We start from the raw sequence: 6,862 nt of genomic DNA on the forward strand, positions 1-6,862 counted from the left end.
AATTATATTTTCATGTAGACCATTATTGTGCATAATGTAAATTACTTTCACTGATCTAAGAGGAAATAATTTTCTCATTTCGAAATGAAAAGAGAGAGTAAAAATAATGATTACTTGTTTGATGCTAGTATTATAACAATAATTACATTTGCGGGTCCAGAATCCCCAGCTGGTCTGTACTGACTTTAATGGAGTTATACCAATGCATGGCAGCTGACAAGCTCCTGGTCCTTGCTGAAGATCTCAATTGTTCACAAGAACAGGTTCCTTCACAAGAACACTGCTTCCATGAAGGCTGGGATGTTAATCAAGCACACTTTGCAGACTTGGCCTCTGAAGGAACGGATTCCTACATGCATGGCAGGTACCTGAGCATCACTGCCACGGCCCCCTGCCTTGCTGGCCCAGAGGAGCAGGCTTTTGTACAGATGCACACTTCAAAAGGGCTGAATTGCCTTCTGGACACACTCATCTCTATCCATGAGAAGGCCTCAGGCCCCACATGCTTGTGAGATTGACCCCAGGCTTAAGCACCCAAAAGAGGACAGCCATAATCAGCAGCACCAAATATGAAAGCAAAGAATAAAATTGGGACCTGCCAGGGCCTGGCTCCACTGGAGGAAAGAGATAAAACACACAATTATCAAGACCAAAGAGGACTAGTATGGAGCACCAATGATTGAAAAACCCAAAACTACATGTCACCCTTAGTTATGTGGCCCTAAACACTGTGCTAAAGATGTCAAGAGGTTACTAATGAGAGTAGACAACCAGGACTTTCCCCGGTCCCACAGAGCAGTCTCCCATTCAACATGTGCTCTGTGGAACAGCATCAAAGGCCTACCATTACTTAAAAAAACTGAAGGACTGAACTTCCAAGTCTAAAAATCAGACTCAAACACTTGAAACTGCTAGTCCTGAAACTCTACTCATATGAGCAGTTATAAGCACCAGAACCCGTGTGCCCTCTGAGCGTCCGCACAGGGATGCTCCTGCATCTGCTCGAATCAGACATCCCATCAGCCATAGCCAAAAGAAAAAAATACAGGACATTGTATTCCAATTAAAGAGTCACTGCAAAAGCCTCAGGAAAGTGCCAGATTTAATTTTAACACTGTAAAGAAAAATTAGGAAGTATTTAATTGAAATTAATCCTTGAGGTTATAAAATTTGACTGTTCCTACAAATTAAGATCACTTCATGCTTTCATTGTACTCCTGGTCCTTCAGCAAGCACTAATACGATGCCATATCACAGATCACAGACTTGCAATGCTGAAAAGAAGAAATATTTTGAAAAATATTTCTGAATAGAGCCAAAACATGTGGCAGGTAATGAAGGCCTTTTACACCAAAAAGTACCCATTTTGCAGTAGCTGATGGGAAGTAAATGGGATTTGTACATCCCCTGTACAACAGCTGGTCTTCTCTTGCTAAAAAATTAAAACGCTTCTATTTCAAAGGGAACATCTGCAAAATCCCATCACACATTAAGGAATAAAAAAAAAAAAAAAAAAAAAATACACCAGTGGCCTGAAAAAGGCTTCCAATGCATTTCATATCATACATTCCCACATTCCTGCAGAGAAGATGCTGAACAAGGGAACTGCTGCAGGAGACCAACAATCTACTCTGGCTCTAACACTCCCCTTAAATGATGCATACATTAGTTCTCTTACTGCAAAGATTTGTTTGTTTTATTAACGGTGCCTTGTTAAGTGCTAAGACTTTGTAAAAATCATTATGCAGCTTCCAGCTGCAGATGTATTGTCTCCCCCTTTGCCATTACTAAATGATGAGTTGTCTCCATTCTCCTTCTCGATTGTTATTAAAACCGTAGTGCAGTACGATTAAGCTCCTGATAATGAGTAGAACTGTACTTAACAGTCAAGTCAGTACTATGGACCCATTCTCTTACAAATATATCATTTTTGGCCACATAGTAGCTCGATGCTAATAATTTTATTCACAACACAGGGTACCTTAACTAAGGTGTTTCACTAAGCCCGGTGTACTAAAACTAGAGAGACTTAATTTCCAGAGATTGATTCACTCTGGACTGAAGTTTAACACACAAATGATCAGCTCATATTAAACTTCTTTGCACCTCTCAGGTCTGGAAATTTTTTTGAAAACTAGTTTTCCCTCATTTCTTGCATTCAGATTAAATTACTGAGGCCACAGTTCTACATCAACAAGCTGCTTAGAGGGGAAGATATTTAAATAGGTACTATTTGGTTGTGTTTACCTATATGGAACCTATACATCCACTGATTCAAGCAAAAGGATAAATCAGGGGTGGAATAGTTCCTTCTTTCTTGAAAACTCATTTGTTTTATGAAGCTTAACAGCTTATTTTACACTTAAGTGCAACTCTGTAGAGTGAACTCCCAGGGACCCCAGTGACTCTTCCAGCAGCAGCACAACTCCTTGCCCACGGCAGAGGCACACCCGCAGCCAGCCCAGTGCAGAGCTGTGCTGCAGTGCTGGTGCTGCACTGAAAGCTGTGCTCCATCCAGAAACTCACTTGTCCCACACCTCCCACACGATGCTCAGCAGAGGGTAGGTCTGGGCTGTGTGTTTGCTTCTGGCAAAACAGTGCTGGGAATCCACCTGCAGAATCTAAACATTCCAGGGGCAAATGCACTTCAAAAGAAAACTCTCGTTTCCAAACCTTAAAGAATCCCAAGCTTTTATATTATACACAAGATGAATTCTGCACTGGTTTTAGTTTGGGGAAGCATTTGGACAATGCTGGGGGAAATAACTGATGGATGAACCTTAGAGGAAGTGGAGTAAAGCCTCCTGGGTTTTCTTTGCTGTATGATTCCCCTGGTGTTTTCCAGCTTTAGAGTTGCTGCTTCTTTGCTTTTAGTTACAACAACTGACCACAGTTTTTATAATCCTTAGCGTGGAGCAGAGCAGCCCCTGGATGCCTTTCCTAGCTTCAGTAACCAACAGGGATTACAGAGTTTAGGCACACATTGTAATTACTTTTTGCACCTTTAACCTGCTGGAGCTCAGCGCGCATCACCAGGAGGTGACAAGGAAAGAACAAGCAAGAAAAACTGGGCTCGAGTACATTCAGCTGATCAACCCATGGAGGCCCCAGCCTTGCTCTCCACATTGCCAGGAGAAGATGAAATACCACATTTCCCCCTACAGATATGAAATTAAGGAGCAGCACTGGCGATCCTCAGGACTGCCCTCCCTAGCTTAACTTTTGCTTGGAATTAAAACTGCTCACTGACCCCAAACAGACTCTCTTTTCATTCTACAGTTCTCAACATTTTGAGCTGTCGATATATTTGGTTCCTCTGACAGCTTCATGCTGAAAGAAACATACCATTTCTTTAAAAGAACACACAAAATTTCAGACTGAAGAAACGCTTTGATCCCACACCAGCAGGCAAGAGCTGTATTTCACCGAACTGACACAGTAACAGGCACTGGCATTTCTGCTTTATGGCAAAACAGGCAGCAGTGAAAACCCAAGGCTAGCAGGAGGCACAAAGGAGCAGCACGTACCCACAGTCAGGGCCTTCAACACCCAATTCCACGGCAGGGCTGCAGCTGGGCAGCACAAGCACACCCCTGCGACACACATCTGCCTGTCAGTGCAACACCACAGCAGCACATGCTTTGCTGTCACATCCCTCTCATCCTCAGCAGCCCCAAAGCAGGGATTTGCATCCCATTTTCCTCCCTCTGAGCTCCCAACACACATCATCCACAAGCCCCTTCCAGCATCGCTAGCAGGCTGCAGTAAGGAAGCCCGAGACTGAGCAGTATGCTTGCAGTACTTGCACAAAAAGCTGTAGCATGCTTTCCAAAGATAAACCCTTGCATAAAAATCAACCCATTCTCAGAAGGGAGCTTAATTCTTCTGTGCTTTTGACACTTGAGTTAGGCTGCATGAATAAAGCTCGTGCAAAGGGTGCAGCTGCAAGAACAGTTGCAAGTACCCACTGAAATCACTGCTAATGACACAGTTGATATTTCTTTAGAAGTATCTATAAGCTGGTTTAATTAAATATGGAACAACTGCAGGAAACTGCTTATGACTAATGAAAGCTCCAGATGTGACTGGTCAGGGGAGCTAGCACAGTAAGTGGTTTCAGTTGCAAAATTGCTCAATTCAAAATTGTTTCTTCCTGCTAAGTTGGCAATTCCCGTTCAATTATGCACAGGTACAGTGGCAACCCTTTTACTATGGTACAATGTTATTTTATCTACCAAATGATAGTGCTTATTACATGTATCTGATCACATTTAATAAAAATCTAAATATCTTTTAAACACCTGGTTCAAAGGACTGTGTTTCTCTTCCACAGACACAAATTACCAAATCCTCACACCAGTTATGTCCAACTCAGTAAAGTAAAAGAGGCACCCCCACTTCAGTGTTGTACACAGGGCTGAGACAAATTAAAACCAAGATAAATAAAAGCACTGTAGCCTCATATGGCAACTTTCAGACATACCTTTGAAAAGCACTGTCTTCTGCCAAGTGTCCAAAATCTGGTTTGCACAACTATTTAGTATAAAGGCTCTTAGAAGGGTAGTTAGCAGGACAAGCGAAAAAAAGTGAAAAAAACATGATCAAGTATTACATCCCAAAAAACATTTAGCAACCTTTCAAAAATATACTCCTCAAAACGTATTAAAACACGCCATCCCATTCACAGACCAAAGACACATTGAAATTAATACTATTTTTTGGTTAAAATGCAAGACTGAGAAACTTTTGAAAAATCCTTGGGGGGGCCCCTCAGATGCACTTAACCCAAGCCATGTGGATATAATGGAACTACTGTATTCACACCAGCCAGCTTCTCTAACAGTTGCAAAACAATTTGACATACACAAACTATGGGAAACTTGGACTGAGAAGGATGCTAACTTTGCTTGGCTATTACATAAATTGCATTGTAATGTGGAAACAAAGCAGCAGGAAAAAAATCTTCTTTCATATAGATTATATACAATTCCATTTATCAGAGATTTTCCTTGTGAACGGAGTCTGAAATTAAGACTGGTAACTTTACCTACCAATTTAAGACAGGTGCCAAGTTTTTAAGGCAGAAGGCTGCACAAAGCCAATTTCCCTATCACTGTTCCAACAAGCACACATTGCCATCAATAGATGGATACTTAAGTGTGAGGTTTTGTATTCTGACAAAGTAATTTTAAGGATGGTGGCCACTTCCCAGTGTGCAGGTTAAGCGAAGCCACAAGTACCACAAAGTCATCTTGAAGAAGCATTGCCCAATCACCTCTTGACAAAGCACTTCGTTAAGTACGCTGCCACTTGCCTCGAGCATTGTTGCCTTTTTTTTTTGATATCAAAGTCAGGCATTGTGGCACAGCCCAGTGTGATCCATACCAATCATTTAGATAACGAGGGGAAAATTGGTGCACTCAGCATGTGTTCTAAAGCATGTTTTCTATTCAGAACCCCAGTGCTCCATCTTTAGGTCTTTGATCAAAACTGTATGCAAAAGGCATGATTCATAACTGCCAGCATCAAAATACTCATATTCTGTGTCTGCGTGTGGCCAGCATGGAAACAATGAGCTCTCGACCCCGAACTGGGCACTCGTTCCTGCACATCGGGTGCAAACTGGATACACGGCCAGGACAACTGCTAAGAGTACCTGTTCCAACACAGCCCAGAGCCCACAGAAGAGGATCATTTCCTAGAAAGTCTGGGGAGCTGGGAAGCAGGGCTGAAGCTCCAGGTGCAGCCTGCCCTCTCCCGGCCCCCTGCCCGCCCAGGTACCAGCGTCCGCCAGCCTCGATAACCCACAGCAGAGAGATCGAGGAAAAAAGCTGGAGAAGACTGAGAGATGAAAGAACAAAAGACTACATGGACAGGAAAAGAGGCAGAGGGCAAGGTGCTGGAGGAAAAATAGTGGAGCCTAAATAGCTACATTTATGAACACAGCAAATACCAAGACAAGATTATGTGTACAGACAAAATCTGAATTCAGTAAACTAGAATTTTAATTTTCACATCTAGAAAGTAGAGCAGGATCTGCACACAGTGGGTGGGTACGTACTACAAGCTGTCCCAAACGTTAGTGACGGGGTACTTGTATGCTGGGAGCTCAGCTCTTTGCAGCCTTTCGAGGCCAAACCACTCACTGTAATTTACAGGGGTAAGTCACCTCTGAGCCCCAAGTTCTTGCCTTCTCTGTCAAGGATGTAAACAAAAATACAGAAACTGACAAAACTAAGCATGCACTTTGAGAGGCATCACTTACTTAACATAAGCCTACTGCTGAAAGAATAAAGTAAAAACCAAAGGAAGCTTCTCTTGAGCTGAAGAATACTGGTGCTATACATCTGAGGTTTGCAAGAACACTATTAATTTGCTTTTTCACATGCCTAATAGAAAATTCAAAAACAGAAAATTCAAAAATAGAAAATTCAAAAATAGAAAATTGTACTGGCAATAGAGCCAGATTTGCAATCCCTTGTGGTTTCAGGCCCGAGTAATTTGAATAAAAACTGGGGAGTTTGCAAAAGAACGTGGTAAGAGACAAGGTCCTCATCCTGTGTGGGCACAGTTTCAGTGTTCCTGAGTTGTCAGCGGTTAATAAAATGATTGCATTACATTTCACTGCCCGTCACCTCCTGGGCCTGTCAGAGCTGTGCAGTAAAGAATAGCGCCTGTGCGCTTTTCAGGGTGAAAAAAAGCCAAGCAGCACTAAAACAAACCCCTAGGACAGTGTGGGGCAGGCGGCTCTCCCGCCAAGTTCGGGGATGCTGGGATGCCAGGGGATCCCGCGGCAGGGAGAGCCGGGAATGGGACGAGAGACGCCTCTCTCGGGGAAGGGAGAGGATCCCGCGGATGCATT

This window comes from Corvus brachyrhynchos, unplaced genomic scaffold, assembly GCF_000691975.1.
Source record: "Corvus brachyrhynchos isolate BGI_N302 unplaced genomic scaffold, ASM69197v1 scaffold5, whole genome shotgun sequence".
In the NCBI taxonomy this organism is placed as follows: Eukaryota; Metazoa; Chordata; class Aves; order Passeriformes; family Corvidae; genus Corvus; species Corvus brachyrhynchos.